Source organism: Dysidea avara, chromosome 5, assembly GCF_963678975.1.
Source record: "Dysidea avara chromosome 5, odDysAvar1.4, whole genome shotgun sequence".
Classification (NCBI taxonomy): domain Eukaryota; kingdom Metazoa; phylum Porifera; class Demospongiae; order Dictyoceratida; family Dysideidae; genus Dysidea; species Dysidea avara.
In genome coordinates, this window is record NC_089276.1 from 9,684,834 (window position 1) to 9,705,356 (window position 20,523).

The window sequence follows — 20,523 nt, forward strand, 5'->3', positions numbered from 1 at the left end:
CCTGCTTATTGAGTGAAGGTTGCAATAAACAAGTTCCACTGTAATTTATACACGTGATCTGATCCTGTATATTCTGTCAGCAGATGAGATCCACTTGGCCAGAACAAAATGTGACCCAAAAGTCCTGGATGATCCACAGTCAACCCACTTACAACCCAGTGGCACAATGGAGCTGAGTATTTATAGAGAATACAATTATATTTATTTCTAAGATGCAGTGTGGACACATTACAATACATTACAACGTGTGCATACAAGACATGCTACGTACTGTTTTAGCATTTCAAGTCACCACATTATGCATGGACCAGTCAACAATACTTCATAGTGCCTATCAGTAAACTTGAAGAAAAGTTACAAAAAATAAAAATGCATATAAGTACAGTGAAACCTCATTAATAGAGCCAGCTCTGGGACCAAAAAATTTGGCCTTAATAACAAGGTGGCCTTATTAATGAGGTAATACTGCTTAACTATATTTGGGACCTACTAGAAGTGGCCAATATAACGAGGTGGTCTTATTAAATAGGTGGCCACTAAGTGAGGTTTCACTGTACGTACCGTTAACAATGGTGAACATTAACAATATACACTGAAACTTTACTCAGGTCGCTTTATGGCCAACCTTGTGGCAGATTGCTCTGTACACAAAATGACACATTCAGGGATTGTATTTAGATGGATGATAAAGTAATACATTGTCACTTATAGTCATGATGTGTCACTACTAGGCAGTATCTGACTCTTTTATGGCTCAAACTGTTGTTATCGGCACTTCCTTTGTGCTGTGTAGCAGTTTATTGTGTCTGGTGGATAGTGGCCAAGATTAGATCATATTATGGAATGAGAATAACTAATTATCAGCTCTTACCAGATTTTCCAGACCAGCTGATCAACAACCCTGATGATGATGATTGATGATGACTGATGTTATACATTTCCCGTCCTTATTAACTGTTATAATACCATGCATGCATGAATGTGTTGAAAACTTTTGTAAACAGTGATATTGTGGTATCCAATGGATTAATCAGTACACTATGACGAGTATGTATACACAATCTCATCATACTAAACTGAATCATTATGCTACATATACATATATGGTCCATAGCAACTATATGTATGTGTGTGTCTTGAATATTTGTGTGTGTATGTTTTACATGTGTTGTGTGCAAGTAGTGAGTATTTGTGTGTTTCATGTTGTCTGAGCTTTCATGAAAATTAAGATGCAGTCGGGTGGCTCATTAGGACTATACAGTTTATACAGATTGGAGTTGCATATATAATAATTATTACTTGACAGTGACATCATGAATTTATTTTCTCACCAAAATAGCAAAATCAGCTTAATGATTCAAATCAAAAGTAGTCAAAATACTGTGGTACTTTCATCGCATCTTAGTTCTGCCAAGGTATCCACACTCCACCAAAATGAGCAGGATTAGATCTAGGATCAAGAGGAGGATTTAATTGCTCAATATGTGTTGAATTGTATTACTCAATCCTCTCATAATTGCTTGACTATTTTGGTTCCTTTCATTAGGATCATTGAACAGCCATGTAAAGGAAGGTGTATATGCATGGAGGAAGTTCTATTAACTTATCCAGGACAAAGACCACCCTCACGTTTACTGGTGCCAAACTACAGTTAGGGAGTTCTGTAATAAGTTTCCATTGTGCAATTTGAATAGCACCTTGTCCACTATATTATCAACAGTTCTTTCCGAGGTATATTGTCATTGTCTGTATATAATGGTGTTCTACGTGTTGTACCCATCTTTTCTTTATCCAGTTCCAAACCAGCAATACCTTTTACTATTGTTGGTAGCCAGTCAGTTACATGAATCAGTTGTTAGTTAGAACCCTGCTCAAATGCGGTACCACGGACTCCACCTTCAAACACACAGTAGCCTTGTTCCCTCTCAATGGTCAGTTACTACCACTTTAGCTATCAGTTGTGAATATAATAATAGTGTCATCTAGTGAGTTCCTTGCAATCTCATTGTAATATTAACTATTCCCTCATCAGCTATATTGCTTGTAACAACCCACAAATGTTTGTCAGATATCATGAGGAATATCTGGACATTGATCAGTGTACTTCTGAGGAGCTTCCAATGGAGCATGCACTGACTGATATGCATGTCCTTTATCACTATCATGGTTCATGATAGCATACAACTGCTTCAGTAAATGGTGGAGTACTGTACTGATATGCCATTTTATCAATGACCGGTGAGTCTAAAGTCAATTCCATTAATATAGTTAGATTTTGACTCTGTCACTTTCCAAAAGGTAGAGCTCCAGCCATGTATGTAAAATATTTTTCTGCGGCATCATTGCATCCTTAGAAGCCTGTAGGTTGGGGTGTACCCAAGCTTGAATTGCATTGTGCATATCAAGGTCCCACAGTGTGTAGAATAACCACCTTTCTTCAACTCATGATCCTTTGCAATCACAGTTTGTAATAGCTGATCATCACTGATCTTGTTGGAGAGCATACTTGTACGTTGTATTGCTGTAGACAAATTCCTTCACTTGTAAACTATCAATAGTTGTTGTTTTCATATCAGATCATTCCATCCCAAGTCATCTATCATACAGTATGGTAGTACTGTGTATTAGGTAGGGATCATTGAGGTTGCACTTGCTTACAAAAGATTATTGTCCAAAGGCTAACCTCATGCACAATATCACCACGGTGCCTCGGCAGTATTGGTAGGTATAACCAAGCCCAAAATGCTTATAGGTTACTACAAAATTTTAATATATATTAGAGTTGCAATGATACAGTGTGTAGACATATTGATATATTGCCTCTGGTGTATCACGATACAATGATATATTGCACGATATACAAGTTGGAGTCTATTGCAATGGTCTATGTTGTTTTTTAATGTTTTTTTGTTTTTAAAGAGAAATAAGTGACCTAATTTTTCTTTGAGTAGCATTACATACTATTCAGTTAGACCACAATGTACAATAATTTGATTGTCAGCCAGGTTAACAAGCCACGATATGTTGATATATCGATACAGTTTGACTTTGTATCGATACAGCAATATTGTCTTAAAACGATGCGATACGCGATATATCGATATATTGTTGCATCTCTAATAAATATATATACACATTCAGTCAAATTTTCTATTTACTGCTTGACTGACTGACTGACTGACTGACTGACTGACTGACTGACTGACTGACTGACTGACTGACTGACTGACTGACTGACTGACTGACTAACTGACTGACTGACTGACTGACTGACTGGTGGTTTCAGACAAGTGTAATACGATAACAGCTAAGGTAACAGGCTTGAGTTTTTCACTGTTTGATGTTGCTTCAGCCTGTCAGGTGTCTTTTAGCATACTGCAGTATGTACACAATGCATACTTCATGTAGTTACCAGTGTTTTCCCATTTATTTTGCTGACAGCGCAAGATGTTGGTTCTCAGTAGCATCATGTGATGACTTCCCAACCTACGTCTGATGAGGTTAGCTGAAATTTAACCATAATGGCCACTTTGCAGTAATTGGTAGTTGAGGTGTGCATTCAGACAAAAACAATAAGCCTGGTGCCATTCTTTTCTGATGCAGTATGCACAGGTTCACTAGTAGAGCTGTGCAATACTACCCGGTATTGTGACACCAAGTAGCAATACTCTACCTCCTCCTTACGATTTGGTATCGTAGGTAATATAACTAGATAGTTAATGAAGTTTGGTCACATTTTCAATTAATTCAAGTCAAACTTTTCATATAGGACCCTATTAACATGATACATAGTTTGCATATTCATGTACTATTTTATGAAAAGGTCGATTTTATGTGCGCAATAGCTTGACTATCTCATGTAGTTCACATCATGTGTAGTATTGATGCCTAAAGTATATTGTGATACCCTACATGTATTATTATGGTATCACTATACGCAAACTTGAGGTGGTATTGCACAGCTCTATTCACTAGTCATAATAATGTAAACAAGTACAAGGAAAAATAATTAGAAATTTCAATTTCAATTTGGAATCAAAGAAATAAAAAGTAGTAAAACAATCTACTATAATTCATGATCAGTCGTGGATATAGCCTGAAATAGAAATTAAATGTCCACTAGTATAATATATATATCTTCAGGTGTAGGTGACCTTTCCTTGTTTCAATGCTTTTTAATTATTTTTTAATCCCTAATCAAACCCTGTACTTGTATAGTAGGGATCACAGAGTCTTTCCCTTCAATATTGCCCATAAATTAGCTTCACTTTTCCTTCAAAACAGCTTGGTGCTATTGGTTAAGCATAACCAAACCCAAAAATGCCTTCAGAGTGACCCCAAACCCTTCCAACAAATTTTATGGAATTTTTTACTTACTGACTTTTCTACTAACTAACTAACAGATGCCATACCTTTACTATATATGCTTAATGCAATGGGCTTGATTTCTTCACTGTTCAACATTACTTCAGCCTGAGACATGCCTTTTTGCCAACCACAGCAGCTACAGTGCTGGACTTGCCTTTGTCCTCCTTTTGTTCCTTCTTTGTGTCCCATTTATTTTTCCACTAGCTGCCTCGAAGGTATTGATTTGTGGTAGAATGTGACCACGACTTCAGTGCATGCTTGCTGTTACAAGAATTGTACATAATTACTATAGTGAGTGGATTGATTGCAGATGCACTTCTTGTATAGTGGGTAGAACATACCTGAACAATGCAAAATGGCTGTTCTTCCTAGTAGCTGATAGTCAGGCACACGTTTAATCGTGGTTTCCATATAGTGACTGGATTGATTGTAGAGGAGTTTCTTGCACTGTTCTTTATTTGTAATGCTGTATAAATGAACCAAGCTGAAAATGAAGCAAAATGGCAACAAAGCTTCCAGTAATTGATAGTCAGGGCATGCGTTATGTCTGGCCAGTGCCATTCTTTTCATTTAGTTCATTACAAAAAGTAAAAAACAAACAAGTATAAGGAAAAATTAGAAATTTTATATTTGAGTATAGGGATCATAGAAATAACAGTAAGGAAACAAGGGAGGTCATTTACACCCGCAGCTGTACTAGTGGACATTTAATTTGTACTAGTGGACATTTAATTTCACTACTGTTATAATAGCTGCAAGTCTAGATGACCTCGTTTAATTGTTTCCTTGCTTTTTATCCTTACTCAAGTATAAGTTTTTTCCGAACCAATCCATGATAGTGGGTTCATAATAGGGATTTCCCATGTTTTTTGCAAAGAATGCACACCTAAAACCACCATACAAGGCACCCTTCAACTCAAAGCAACCCTCTGGTAATTCTTTGCAAGAAGTATAGGTCCATTAATAGTGAGTATCAAGTGGAAAGGAACAGTAAGACAAAACTGAAATTTATCATTTTGTTCATATCATGCAAAGGAAAATCCAGGATTGGGGAATTTTGGCGTAAATTCCTCCCTCCCCCCTCTCTCTCCCTTTGTGGAGGAGCCATACTTCTTTCGGTTGAACTAAATGTTATGTTAGACTAAAACCAATTTATTACTCAAGAAATATGCATATTACCACCATTTATTCTTAAACCAAAGTTAAAGCAGCTGTCAAACTGTCACCCAGCATCCTTTACGCACACTAATTAAGCACTTCTATGCTGGTGTCATATCCTTTCTAATAGCTCTTAAGACTTCACAACCATCTGCAAAGGCCAAAATGGCAATTGAGACACTACTAATTAAGAGGTGATTATTTGTTGCTAGAAAAATGCAGAAACTAATTAGAGAATCTATTCTCCCTGACTACCTATAACTTGTGCCCCTCCGTTGGATCCAACCCTGTTATGTTATAGCTAGCCAGGGCAGCCAACAGGGGGATGACAACTGGGGCATTTTGCCCCAGGCCCAGGGTACCTAGAATATCTGTTAGCTATAACATAACAGGGTTGGATCCAAGGGAGGGGTTCAAGTTATAGGTGGTCAGGGAGAATAGATTCTCTAATTAGTTTCTGCATTTTTCTAGCAACAAATAATCACCTTTTAGTAGTGTCTCAATTACCATTTTGGCCTTTGCAGATGGTTGTGAAGTCTTAAAAGTTGTTAGAAAGGCTATGATTCCAGCATAGAAGTAGTATAGTGAATGTCATAATAATAAATATGGCAACATACAGGAATAGCTACGAGGTAGGGTAATAGTTAGGTTGCTTAAAGCCAAATTTAAAATTAATGTAGACCCAAGTGACAAAAGCACCAAACTTTCTCCACATATGTAGTACAACCTTAACTTAAATTTTTTGATAGGATCCATCTTATCTTAAAAAGGGCCTTTCCATAAAAGCATTTATAGTCATGTAGCCACAGAATTTTCAAAATTGACAAGCCATATAAGTGCTAGTTTTGCTCTATTTCATGCAAGAGAACATTATGCAGGTTGAAGATTAAACCAAGAGCTGATAAACAGTAATATTACTCTCACAAGCTTTATTCAATGCTGACAAGTAATTGATTCATTCATACTGACTGTTACTGGATCTACAAAAAGGTACCTTTTCCGTGACACACAAAATTTGACCCATTTTTGAATTTTGAAGCTTCATAACTTTTTGATCATGGCATATAATAGCCTGAAATTTTTCATGGATGTAACTACAATATCTGACTGCATTCTAGTACTAAGAGCAAGTTCAGTATAAGGAGTCAAGTGTTACATCATTTTGTTTGCTGGTATTTAAAATGTGCGTACTTTTTGCAAATCCTGTCATCTATAGTTTACAGCATATACAGCTTGTATGATCCACAAACTGTATAGAGAAATTTCTCTATAGTTGCTTACTATGGAAATGAATATACACTGTAATATTTGCAGTAATTAGTTTGTGGTATATAAATGAATATCTCTTACATAATGTATATCTCTTACATAATGTGTTTTATTTTATTTATTTATTTATTAAGGCTTTACAGTACAAGTGCTGAAGGTCTGTAGGACACCTGGTCCTACAGCCTGTTCAAGCGTTAATCAGGTGGCTGCAGGTTCGAGGCTGCCCAGGTCCAGTCATGGATTTTTTCTCCTTTCTCCACCTTTTCAAACAAACTTTCTGTAACAACTTTAAACAGGCTGTGTAGGACCAGGTGTCCTACAGACCTTCAGTACTTGTGCTGTAAAGCCTTAATAAATAAATAAATACTGTAGTCATGCAGATGTCACATCTTATACAGAATTCATTTTGTGCTTGTTTGCGAAGTAGCTATAACTTGATAACTTACCAGCTTATACTACACCAGCTCTTGTTATTTAGTATGAAAATATGTGTTAGTGCTACATGCATGATTTTGTGTCTATGCTGAAATCACATGCATGACCACAACAATAAGGTTCTTCATACCTTTAACCCAGCAGTGCAGCTATATACCATAAGTCTCAAGCTGAATTAATGCTAAAAATGCATATTTGTAGTAGTGGATATAATGTATAGGATTTCACCAGGGTTTGTGAGAACAAAGTGTGGTTTAAATACAGTATAACCTAGGGATGCAGTCAACATGGATTTTTTTCATGAATTTCCAAACAGCTTTCATTATGCAATGGTAGAGAATAAATGACTAACTACATACATGTAAATATAATTGCCTTACTACCAGAGCTTGACTGGACATGCAGGTATGTATATATCAAATGCTATAGTTTTAAAGATGTTTTAGACATATGATGCAATCTGATGAAGTGTTGCAATTTTAAGATCAAATTGTAGCAGTGAAAAATTACTTTTAGTATTGCATGTTTACATTCACCATTACCGTGAAACTTAGCAACCAAAGATTACACATAGTTATAGCTTTGGCATGCTAGGTTAGGATGTAAAGAACACAGAATTGCTATATGTCGTCGATCAGTGAATTAAAAGTGTAGAATTTCAACTATGACATGTTTGGCACAATTGTATGCATACAATATTGGGTAAGATAGCTGTTCTGAAATTACATGCAAATAAGACTTCAACTAGCACAGTGGTCATGATAATTTTATTACTGTGAAGCAGAACTTTATATTATAGATGACTGTTCTAGCAGTAATATTCTTTCAAATTCCTGCATTCAATAAATCAGTCCTGCAAATATAATTTTGACCATGCAGCACTGATTAGTTTTCAGAAGAGCTTAGTTCTTTTCCTTGCTGTTTTTATTTTTGTTATGGTACGCTTGTTGTATCATAAGTAAACAATTGATGCTATGTACTCTATTAGCTTCTCCTATAAGCAAGTACATGGTTAAATTTCTGAGGGGGTAAATACTCCTAGATCTGGACCCCTACACTGGAAATTGAACACTTCAGAATGAGCTCATCTAAAGATTCTATCTGTCAAAATACGTACATGTTTGAGGAGAGTGCATATGCACTGCACTGCACAACACAGCACAACACAGCCTAGGGATACTTGTAGTGGTGGTCTGGTGGATTATTGCATGCTTTAAGTGATTGTGGTTCAAGGGAATGTAAAACACTGAGTGGAGATGTGCTTATCTTCGTGTTACAGGACTGCCCGACTGCTCTAATAGAGTAATTGTGAATAAAACACAAAAAATAGACATGTGTTGATAAATTCAATGACATAAATTATAACTTAATGACATCCTTTATAATTTAGTGTCATTTGAAATACTCTAGGTTATTCTAAAGTTTCAAATTACTATTTAAAATGCCAAAATTGCAAAAAGGCAATTTTCCAAGCCTTGGATGGCTTCCCAGCATGCATGCCTGAGGTGGATCCTATCAAACATTTTTATCTAATGTGGTAAGGAACTCACAGAATAAAATTGATGCTTTTGTCAGTTGTGTCCACATATTTTTGCTAAGCCACCTAACTATAAGGGGGGCCTAAAACAACACAATAGTGATGTTTTAGTAAGGGTTTTTAGTTTTAGTTATAGTCATAGTCATAGTCAGTTTCATCAATAATATTATTTTAGATTTAGTTTTAGTTATAGAAATTTTTCTTAATTCCTTTTAGTTATTGATTTAGTTATAGTTATATTCTCTTTGTTATTTTAGTTTTAGTTTTAGTTTAAAATGTGAAAATCTTTTAGTTATAGTTATAGTTTAAGTAAAATTTCTTTAAAAGTTTTAGTTGTACATAAGAAACTCTTTAGTTTTAGTTATAGTTTTAGTAAACTTTTCCAATTCTTTTTAGTTTTAGATTTAGTTTTGGTAAAATATTCTGTTGTATTTTAGTTATAGATTTAGTTTTAGTTATAACGCGGATTTGCTTTTAGTTGTAGTTTTAGTTAACTAATACATATTTGTCTTACTAAAAGTACTTTTAGTTTTAGTTATAGCTAACTAAACCACCATCAAGTCACAAACTATAGCATATATTGATGTTTGGATGCTACATATAGCAGTACAGTTTCATTCTGTGTTTTGTTCCACATGTAGAACATACGTGAACTTATATGTGCAGTGGTACACAACTACCTAAAACACAGGTAGCTGGATCCCTGGCAAGACAAAACCGTAAATTACAGTATACACAATTACAACATTAACTAAAAAACAGTTAAAAGTTCCATAATATTCCACAATTCTGACGAGCGAGCATTGAAGATCCTATAGGAACATTAAATGGCAACTTGAGCAGCTTGTTCAAAAATAGATCTAACGAAGCATTTTTGTAGATAACAAACCCTACATAAATTAGATATTGTTGATGGCAAAAAATTGATTGATTGATTGATTGGTTGGTTGGTTTTTATTTAAACTCCGATATTCGGCATTGCTGTTCTTCCATACAAGAGTGTACATAAAGTAATTAGCTACAAAACCAAAAATTTACAGCTACAAAATTAATACAGTTACATAAAATAGTACAACACAACAATTACATGAGAACACATAGTACACCACAAATAAAGAATACAAAAAAAACATTTCACATATCATTGTACAAGATAAGATTATATAGTGTTGAAGGGAATGCAGTGGCGGATCTAGGAATTTATAAAGGGGGTTTCCAGTTTAGAACGTGGACATATCCACTGCATAGGAGAAGGAAGGATGCTACAGTTTGGAGTGTCCAAAATTTATGGTGGTAGTAGTAGGTGCACGAAGCATGCAAAGCATGCTAATTCTAAGGGGGTCTGAGGGCATGTCCTCCAGGAAAATTTTGAAACTTAGGTGTCAGGAGATTGAATTTGCAGTGGTTTTTGTTGTCAATCAAATACCAGTACTATTAATTTTATTTTAATGCATACTTGACTGTTGTTTTAGGGTGACTGCTCCATTAGAGTATTTTGACCGTGATTGACAAGTTTCTGGAAGTTCACATGACGACTGTTGCACAATACAACTTTGAGTGTGTGAAGAAGCACACTCACCATGCATGCAAAGTATGCATGTGCTACGGGGGGTCTGGGGGGAGTATCCATTAGAGACAGGATGTTATCCGTAACATGGATAATGGGATTTTACTAGTATACTAATAATTCTAACCACCTTGTGTATAGAGACTATAGCCTCTCTATAGAGTCTATCTTGACTAACCTGTCTATACAGTCTATAGTGACTAACCTGTCTATACAGTCTATAGTAACTAATCTGTCTATATAGCTAACCTCTCTACACAGTCTATAGCTAGTGACTAACCTGTCTATATAGTCTATAGTGACTAACCTGTCTATATAGTCTATAGTGACTAACCTGTCTATATAGTCTATAGTGAGACAGCTTAGTCACTATAGACTATATAGACAGGTTAGTCACTATAGACTGTATAGACAGGTTAGTCACTATAGACTGTATAGACAGCTTAGTCACTATAGACTGTATAGACAGCTTAGTCACTATAGACAGTATAGACAACTTAGTCATTATAGACTATATAGACAGGTTAGTCACTATAGACTGTATAGACAGGTTAGTCACTCGATACGCTATTGTAGACGGGTTGGTCAATTTCCGTTTCTAATAGTATATTAGTTCCGTGTTACGGATAACATCCTGTCTGTAACGCCACTTGTCTGGGGGCATGCCCCCCAGGAAATTTTTGATGCTCTGAGACTGCATTTGGCTACAATTTTAGAGTGAAAAATAATATTTACGAAGTCTATTTACGGAGTGTTGAGCATACACATCGCTTATTATAGGCGCACGCCGCAATTATTAATTAAAATACTCAGCTGTTGTGTAATCATTTTTCAAAGGTGGTTTCCGTGGAAACCTTGAAATCCCCCTAAATCCGCCACTGGAATGTAGAGGTCAAAACAACATCATCAGGTAGTCTAAGATCATTCCACCAATGTGCAGGGGCGTAGCCAGGGGGGGGGGTTCAAAGGGTTCGGATGAACCCCCTTTTCAGAGTTAAATTTTTTTAAATCGTGATACTGGTTAACTAGAACTGAATTAACTTACACAAATCCACTGAAATGGGTAGCTACAGGTCTTCAGGCAGAGGAATTCAAGTACCTCTACTCGCTATTGCGAATGAATTTATAAGAATACACATGTTTACACGTGTACACGTGTTTACATGTGCACACCTACGAAATTCTATACTTAGGGCAGAACCCCCCTTTTGGAAATCCTGCCTATGCCCCTGATGTGTGACTGAATATCTAAACAAATTCACATTCTGCATAGAACAGTTTGAAGAGATCTGTTCAAGGACCGAGTGCAGTACTCATGGCTAGTTCTGAATACTATTGGAGGATCCAGCACAATACCATCACCAAGACAAATCTTGTGTAAAGAACACACTGAAGCAACAGTACTCAATTAAAGATGACACTGTCAGCTAATGGAATTTAGAGCGATGTTCTAAAACATGATCAAATTTTCCAAGAGATGCAGTGATACGGATACCCCAATTGTGTAAACGTTGTAAATGATGAATGTCAAATTGAGAGAGTAAAGGACCCCAGACTGGCAATGCATAAATTAAACAAGATAACACAAGAGAGTCTATTAGCATCTTGATGACATCAGTTGGTAAAGATTTCTTGTGAGAATTAATCCAGAATAAATAAAAAGACATTTTCTCACAAATAGCAGATACAAGAGCTGACCAATCCAGTTTATTATCAAAAGTGATCCCCAGATATTTCTGAGAGATTACTACAAACAAGGGTATACCATATCAATCTTTACTTCTGGAGGTAATACATTTGACTGGGTACAAGGTTTAAGTGACCTAGACACCCAACTTCAATTGTAACTAGTTCAACAAATAAGCCAGTACGCTCAAGGTCTGAAAGTAAAGGACCGTAACGAACTACTTTCCTGGAGCTGACAGCTACAAAGTGTTGTTCTGTATTGGTAACAACTGACAGTTCCAGTAAAATGATGCCATCAATAAGGCCCATCATCACAAATCAAAACTATATCCGGCCTACTTGATAATGATGAGAAACATGGTGGAACAGTGCTTGGTGGGTTAGTGCTAGCCAAATGACCAGGGAGATTGGCACAAAGTTTATATATAACAAGGTGATACGTTCTTCTGTAGGCCATGAACAAAAGCCTGTAGGACTAAGTCATGGCGCCAGGTACATCTTCCCTGATCAAGAGCAGTAGAGCAACCAGTAAATATGGTTGGTTGTAAGCTGGTTGAAGCAACAAAGGACATACTGGACTAACAATTATGTTCCATCGAGCCAAGTTCATTGGGGTAGGAAGGGTGTCACACCCAACACGCAAGAGAAAAGACAGTTGTTTTTCTGGTAGACCACACATCAACCTCCTCCATAGAGGACATCACTGCTCCAAAGTAATTACGTCCAAGCATTTATTCTGAACAGTCAATGACTCAAGTTGGATCTCCCAATGGCTGGTGTGACAGGCACGCAAATGTTTGTGGGTGTTGTTCTTAAAGGTGGCATAATTGATATTGGATATACTTAATTATAGTATGTTCACGTTGAGCTGAACCCTCAAAAACGTTTAATAACTCATGGATGTAATTACACACGATCTTGAAATTTGGCTCATTTGTAGTACTGCTTGACCCGCTAAAAATATTTCAAAGTCTCTTTGTTCAAATATTTGACATAATATTTACGGCCAATCAAAATTTCCACTATACATTTCCTATGGGGAAGCCATATTAGTGCAGTGTCCATTACAGCCCTTTTTTGAACTTGTAATGGAGCCAAACCGTACGTGTCTGTTGTTGACACCTTTGCTGTTACCAATAATCATCTGGTTGGCTGAAATGTTAACTCTGTTGAGAAAAAATCCACTTTTAATTTTTAGCTGTTTTTCAGGATTCAGCTCAACATAAACATACTCTAGTGTGCTTAAAGATGCTGTGTGACAATTTGACAGCTGGCTCTACTAGTGTTAAAGGATTGATATACTCTAATAGAGAAGTCAAGATCTAGATACTCTAATACAGCAGTCATCGTATCCTTCAGAGGTGCAGTGTAGCAAGCTATGTATGTAGCTATAAGTAAGAAGATATAGTTGGTGAGGAGTAGCTATTGTCACCATTGTTGGTAATTTTTTTGGTCTTTGACGTATAGCTATAGTAGGCTGAAGTTTGTGATTCAGAGTGGAACCATCCTTGCCACTGGGGCCCCACTTTAACTCTTTGCCTTGGGCCCCTTAATTTCCCTGGGCGGCCCTGGTTATAGCTATAGAGACCAACTACAAATGTTGTTAAAACCCATGTACAAATGAACTCAAAAATGAGCAACTTGTAACAATAACAATTTACTGACTGAAATTACTAGTAATTCATTAATTTCTTTCGCCTACATATTTCTGTTTCACATTATTAGCCATGTTATTATGTTAAGTGATGTCAAAGTTGTCAAGTCCTGTTTAGGTTTGGCTAGGTAACTCAAAGGCTGCAGCACAAGTTGCTGTCAGATGTTCATTCAATGCTGGTCACTGTAAACAGTAATTAAACAACCAAGTACTAAGAATAATAAGAAATGCAGGCAGCGGATACTGAACCAAAAGTCAGTTTAATAAGCCAGACTCGCTATTGAACTGACAGTAAAACTTAGACAAAAAGTGTCACTAAACAAAAAGAAACTCACAAAGCTCAGCCGGGGCTTGAACCCTGGACTACTAGGCAGTGTGCTGACCACTGTGCTACTGCTGCTAGCTACCCGCTACCCCTACCTTTTTACCTTATAAATGTTACTCATGTCTATATTATATTGTCTTGAGTAAGAAGAACGTAATCTAAAGGTGAAGAAGAAACCAAAGCTGAACCCAACCCTAACTCTAATGCTACTTTTCACGTCCCCTAAACTAAAGCCAAATGCTCAGGGCAATTAGACATGAAATTAAAAACCTTTCAGTTTAGTAACCACTTCCTTAAATGTATGTCATAAATATTAGTAAATAATGAAATAATAATAAACATATGCACTAATATTAATACTAATGGAGAAGCCCTACAAGAACAAATTCTTACAAGTACATGACACTCCCAAGGGTTGATTATCCCAGAACACTCAGATCGCTCCAGTCACTCGGATCACTCCAATCAGTTTGATCACTTACAGTAGATGACTCCAATCGCTTGGGTCACTCAGATCACTTCAATCATTTTGATCACTTACAGTAGATCCAAATTTAATTTAATTGATAATTCACTATCACATTGACTGGAGAATTTTATGGAAATCTAATCTCAGAGAATGTACCCAACGCCAAGCAACAAAATGCATCCTAAATCAGAACCCATCTACTAAAATTAAAGCTATATGTGACCGAATTTGACAAAATAAGGCTTCCACACACATCCACTTTTGTGACTTTGAAGCACTATAACTCAATGTAGGAGTACACCATTAGTTTCAAAATTTGGCCTGTTATTTTACAATGCTATGGAAGAATTGTGTGAAAAATTTAGATTAATAGCGTACTGGGTAGTCACGTTACAGTGGGTTAAAGTCCGAAAATTGGATGTGTGTGGAAGCCTTGTTTTGTCAAATTCGGTCACATATGTATTACCCTTATGTACATACATATTTCACATTAACAATATCATGTATTTTTATTACCAGTTTGAAATTCCATACCAGCTCTTTCAGTATTAAAGACCATGTACACTTCACAATTGGATCCACTTGCCAAGCAATTAACTAGTCAGTCTCATATTTTTTATAGATTATCACACCTCTGGAATGCTGTTACGCCCTGCTACAAACAAATCCAAACTTCAGAATTACTTTTATGATCACTTTGAGCAGAATTTTGTTATCTAATCCATGTAGCTATACATACTCTTTTCTATACCCATGCAGCAGATGCTACAAATAACCCAATGTACCAAATTTTGGTTACTTGTAGTTTCAGTTAGCACCTTAGCTAATTCAATAATTAATTTTAACTTATTTAACCTGGCCGCCAGTACAGGATATAGTGATGGGCCTTCAGCACACTTGTGTAATCTGTGACTCAGTGTGTAGCTAATAAGTTAATCATGTGCATGCTATTAACTGCTGTAATTTTTGTGTGTTGAAAAAACATTTAGCTAATAAAGTGAAAATTTGAGCAAGCATGATTCATAGGCCAAAATTAATTATGTTAATATGCTCAGCCTAACACTGTTACTATGATACAATTGAAATAACTGTGCTAGGTTTCAAGTTTCTGTTATCAAGAATGTTGAATTTGTTAAGCTGGGCCGCTTTGTTCACTCTGACATGAAGACACCAAAGTCTGTTATTAGGCCACTCCAAATATATTCTCTGTTTCCCGTCCTGGACTCAAGCATATTTGCATGCGGGCGAGTGGTCCATTTTCATTATTTCATTATAAGACTGGCAACTTTTCAAGCCATTATTTATCTGACACAACCAAGAAAAGCTGCATAAAAGCATGCTTAAGCTTGTACCTTCCTTTTCAAGTTGCAAAAATAGCACCAAAATGAAGTTTGTGCCGACTTGACTCGGTACTGCCGACACGTGAGCTGACACTGTTTCAAAATGGCTTTTACTGAACCTGTCAGTATGCAAGAATAACCGGAAAATTATGGAAGAATACGGAATAATGGAATATTTAGAGCTGACAGTAACTATAGATGCGGGCCGCGGCGGTGGACGGGAAACAGAAAATTTATTTGGAGTGGCCTTAAGGAAAGGCCAGATGCTGCTGCCTCTGCCAGTATTTCTGCCTCTCGCAGAATATTTCAAGAAACTGTAAAGAGTGGCAGAGTGGTGCACCAACTACATAGCTACGTAGTAGTATTTATTATTGTAATACAGTAAGTTAGGGTTCGCAATCCGAAAAATCAACTTTTACAAATCGATCCCCTACCATTGTGGGATGTTCATTGTAGTACTTCATTGCTAGATCCACCATGAAACCGGAGGCACGATTGTTGTCATCACAGAAATAGCTATTGATTTGTTAGTATTTCGTGAGATGCAAAAATTATTTTTTAAATTTCGTGCTCCACACAAAGAACAGGATAAAACTTGCTACTTAGCTAGATATTATCTAGAGTTAAAGTAGTTAAAAATTACGCACAGTAATAAGTAAATGATTCACTGGGTTCCCGGCACAGAGTTGCTTTCTCTCAAACAGCAGAAAATAAAACACGAATTTCGAATTCAAACTGCCCTATACCAGCCAAGACAAGAAAAGCCAACTCTTCCTCATAGTGATGTGATAAGGTTGGATGCATAGTCTGTCTATGCTGTTAATCTGGAAAGGATCTGAGACTTCTCACCATCTGGGTGAAGAACGTCAAACTGATTTTCGTACGTCATGATGTACAGGAAAAGCGGTATCCTGTGTAGTCTCGGTTTGTGGAGGCGAAACTATAAGCAGTGCTCTATAGGAACGCGATATTTCACGCTGCAGTCACACAGAGGTTGATGTCTAGCACCTAAGAAGCCTGCGAGAAGTGTAATTTACCATAGAAAGTGATATACACAAAGCGGCATTTTCACACTGCTGCAAAAAGAAGTTGGTGTTTAGCACTTACGAAGCCTGCGAAAAGTGTAATGCTTTTATACAAAGACAGTTAGTTTAGCACCTGTAAGCCGTAAAAGAGGAGACACCGGCGTACAGAAACAGGGAACGGGCACTGTGACACAGAGGTGTTTAGCGCCTAAGTGCTAGCTATCACCTCGTCCATGGCTGGGTAGTCACTCCAACTGTACTGATACCTTAGCTACTATTAGAGAGCACTATACGATCTTACTTGTTAAGATTCAGTGTCAAAGTTGCATCCAGTTGAAGAATGATCTAGAGATTTATTAAACCCACAAGTACATAATGTTTGTAGTAGATATCCAAACGTTTACAAAAATAACCTGAGAAAAACGTACAACAAACGTGAAATATGGTCAAAATTCATTTCCACAATGAAAATCTGCAGGTACCACTATAAAAGAGAAGGAAAGACCAGGTTTTTTTTTATCGCTTCTCGGCCTATCGGCTAAGATCAAGTAGAAATAACTGTTCTTGTCAGTGTAATATCTGACACATAGGCTTATTAGCCTATTCGATATTACTCTAATTTGTGGAACTCGGAGAGGAGTTTGAAGCTTGCTTCACCCTCTCCACGAGTTACCCAGGTATTGCAGTACCTCCTGGGTGGCTCACTCCCCCTTGGGGGACTTCAATGAATAAAACAATTTTCATGATAGAGTTGCTTAAATCCCAGCTAGGTAGCTATCCTTACACTCGGTACATACAGATCACTATAAAACTAGACTAAATACGCTGAATGTGCATGCAACCTACAAACAATAAGATCTACGGTCTAATAATACGTCTAAATACCACACGCCCTTGCTCATGCATGTCTCCCAAAATATTACACTACATATCAACATAACACTGACATTCACGCAGCCAGTGCAGCATCCTCGGCCTTGTCCTCGGCAGCATCAAAGCATGAAGTGTTGCGTACGTCTATCAGCCACGAGTCAGATGAGTCAAACGATTGTACTGTATTAGCTAATGCCAATCACGGACATCCTCTAGATCTGTCCGGCGCTCCTTCAAGTTCAATTTAAACTGTTGGGCGTATATATAATCTTCGAGTTAAGCGAGTCCGGCAGCAAAAACGCGACCTTTTCCCCTTGCTAACGAAGTGTTACCGCTTTGATCACATTATATAGCACCATACATGTTTTCACACACAAAAAAAATAACACAGCGTCATTGTTCTATCCACACCTGCTTTGTCAAGGCGGTTGTAGGGTTTCATAATTGTTTCACTGTAAATATTAAAATCTTGACCAGCAGATTTATATTGTCCTCCGTAGCTAGTGTATTTTCTGCAGCTGAACATGGTGAATTAGAAAAATAGCCTCCTTTCAGTTGTGATGGGTAGCTACACACATGCTAAATTAGCAACTGGGAAGGTTTGCCAATTGTAAGCATTTTCTCTTAGACAGACTACCTCTCCACCCACCCTGGATATGTGGTGATGCATGCATGATTGTAAGCTGGTGATAATGGATCCTTATACTATGTTCTCAGGCAACTGGACAGAAGGGGAGCTTTTCAAAATGTGTACATTTACATTTGTTTTTTTTTCCCATGTTGTGTGTAGTGAGGGTGGTGTGTACTTAATCCTAGCAGGCAAACAAACAAAAAAAAGAGAGGGAAGTCTGTTGGGTATTTTTCCCAGATCTGTTTGGGCACAGCAGATCTAAAATAGTGTATTGTGCAGCCCCTATTCTCTGCGTAGCTTTTTTGGGTGTAGGGTTCATGGATGGGCATTGTAATGAGAATATCATAGTGTACTAGTGGTTGTATTAATGAGTACGGGTAGCTGCCCTGTGCAGCTAGCAGCTACAGACCTATACAGGATAGCATAATATGGTAGTTTATTGTAAGAAACCGTATAATATAAGCATAGAAATTTTCGTGGGATTCAGATTTTCGCAAATTTAGCAGATGTCTTTTCCACGAAATTAAATATTTTACAGCCCATTAAGTAGATCGATGTCTCAACCACAAAAATTTGTTCTATAATTTTGGCATTCCATAATGATTTCTTGCCCTAGGCTATGGTAAACTTGTAGATGGGCTGTATAATATTTAAAATTTCATGGATAAGCCATCCACAAAATTCATGAAATTTTGTATCCTACGAAAATTTCTTACATTGCTAAGTCTACAAGCTGTGAAATGGGAACCAGGTAACCTGGTGCTAACTGCCAGTAACTGGGGAAGCAAATTCCAGTTGTCCATATATCACATAGTGGGTGAAGGATCAGGTGGGACTTCAGGTGCACACACCCTCATCTGTATGTGTGTGTGTGTGTGCGTGCGTCCGTGCGTGCGTCCGTGCGTGCGTGCGTGCGTGTGTGCATGTGTGTGTGTGTGTGTTCTGAGGCAGCATAGTGAAGTAGTAAGTTAAAACATCATGCAGTCTGGTAATTGAATGGTTCCAGGTTTGATGCCCAATTGCTGTTATTTTCTTGACCAAGAAACTTTACTCACATTGCTCAAGTCTACCCAGCTGTAAGTCTACCCAGCTGTTGAATGGGAACCTGGTATCATGGTGCTAACTGGGGAAGCAAATGCGAATTGCCTATGTATCACATAAGGTTCAGGTAAGATTTCAGGCAGGAGCCCATAAACGCTGCAAGCATGGTTTCATTGGTTATTACACTGAGTTGGTGTCTTTGTATCATCTGTAAGTGCAACTTCAGAGCACTTCAAGGTGTAGCATTCTGTATCCACCCCATTGTTACTAGTCGATTTGTTCCGATAAAATCATACTCATTGTGATGATTGGTTCACAATTTTATCAAGAGGCCATAACATATATACCTTGGTCATTGAGCCAAGATGTGATTTACTAGCTAAACACTCATTTGCGCCTTGCGGCGCTTATGGGCTCCTGTTTCAGATGCCCACACCTTCACCTGTGAGATATGGTACAGCCACGAGTTCTGTCCCCAGAGGATTTGCCTTTGCAGAGTCACTGCACCTGAGTAGCACACTGCTAGTTCACTTGAGCACGAAAACTGAAGGCTTTGCAGTGTGTGTGTGCATGCGTGCGTGTACTTACTCTAATATTACAGTCATTTCAAGGAGAAGTAATGGTTTAAACTCCACCACAAGTAGGATATCATTGTTATGAAGCCAAGGTTGAAGTGTTGATAACAGATATCAGGCATGGTTTAACTGGACATTTTCAAATTGACTACATGAATAAAATTGAGGTGTTGACAATGTGTTATGACATGCCTTCTATACTTTGAAGCATTTAGCTTCAGATAGTGTGGATAGATAAAGATGTGAAGTGTAGTTTCAATTTAGCTGTTGTTGTGTTTGTAGTTTTGAATATGATGTGGCTTCATCTTGCATTGACTCAACTGAATGTGTAAAGTTTTACTTTGATGTAGGGCTTCTCAGTGAGATAGAAATAATTTATTTTAGCAAATTACACTGAATAAAAACATGGGAGAGGCAATCCACACCATATATAACACAGGAGATAGCCAATTCAACAGCTCATTGTACAGAGGAACAGCCACAAGGGTGCCTCCTATGTTGTTATCTGCTTATTCTCTGTGAATCACTCCATGAACTAGATTATGAATAACTTCACTGCTACTCTTACAC

General features: G+C 37.3%; 1 non-coding gene across 1 annotated transcript; it reads left to right on the plus strand.

Annotated features, from left to right (window-relative positions):
- The first annotated feature begins 17,351 nt into the window (after nucleotides 1–17,351).
- LOC136257118 (U2 spliceosomal RNA) lies at nucleotides 17,352–17,543 on the plus strand. Its single transcript, XR_010701821.1, has one exon. It is a non-coding gene; the product is annotated as a U2 spliceosomal RNA (small nuclear RNA).
- Nucleotides 17,544–20,523: the final 2,980 nt, after the last annotated feature.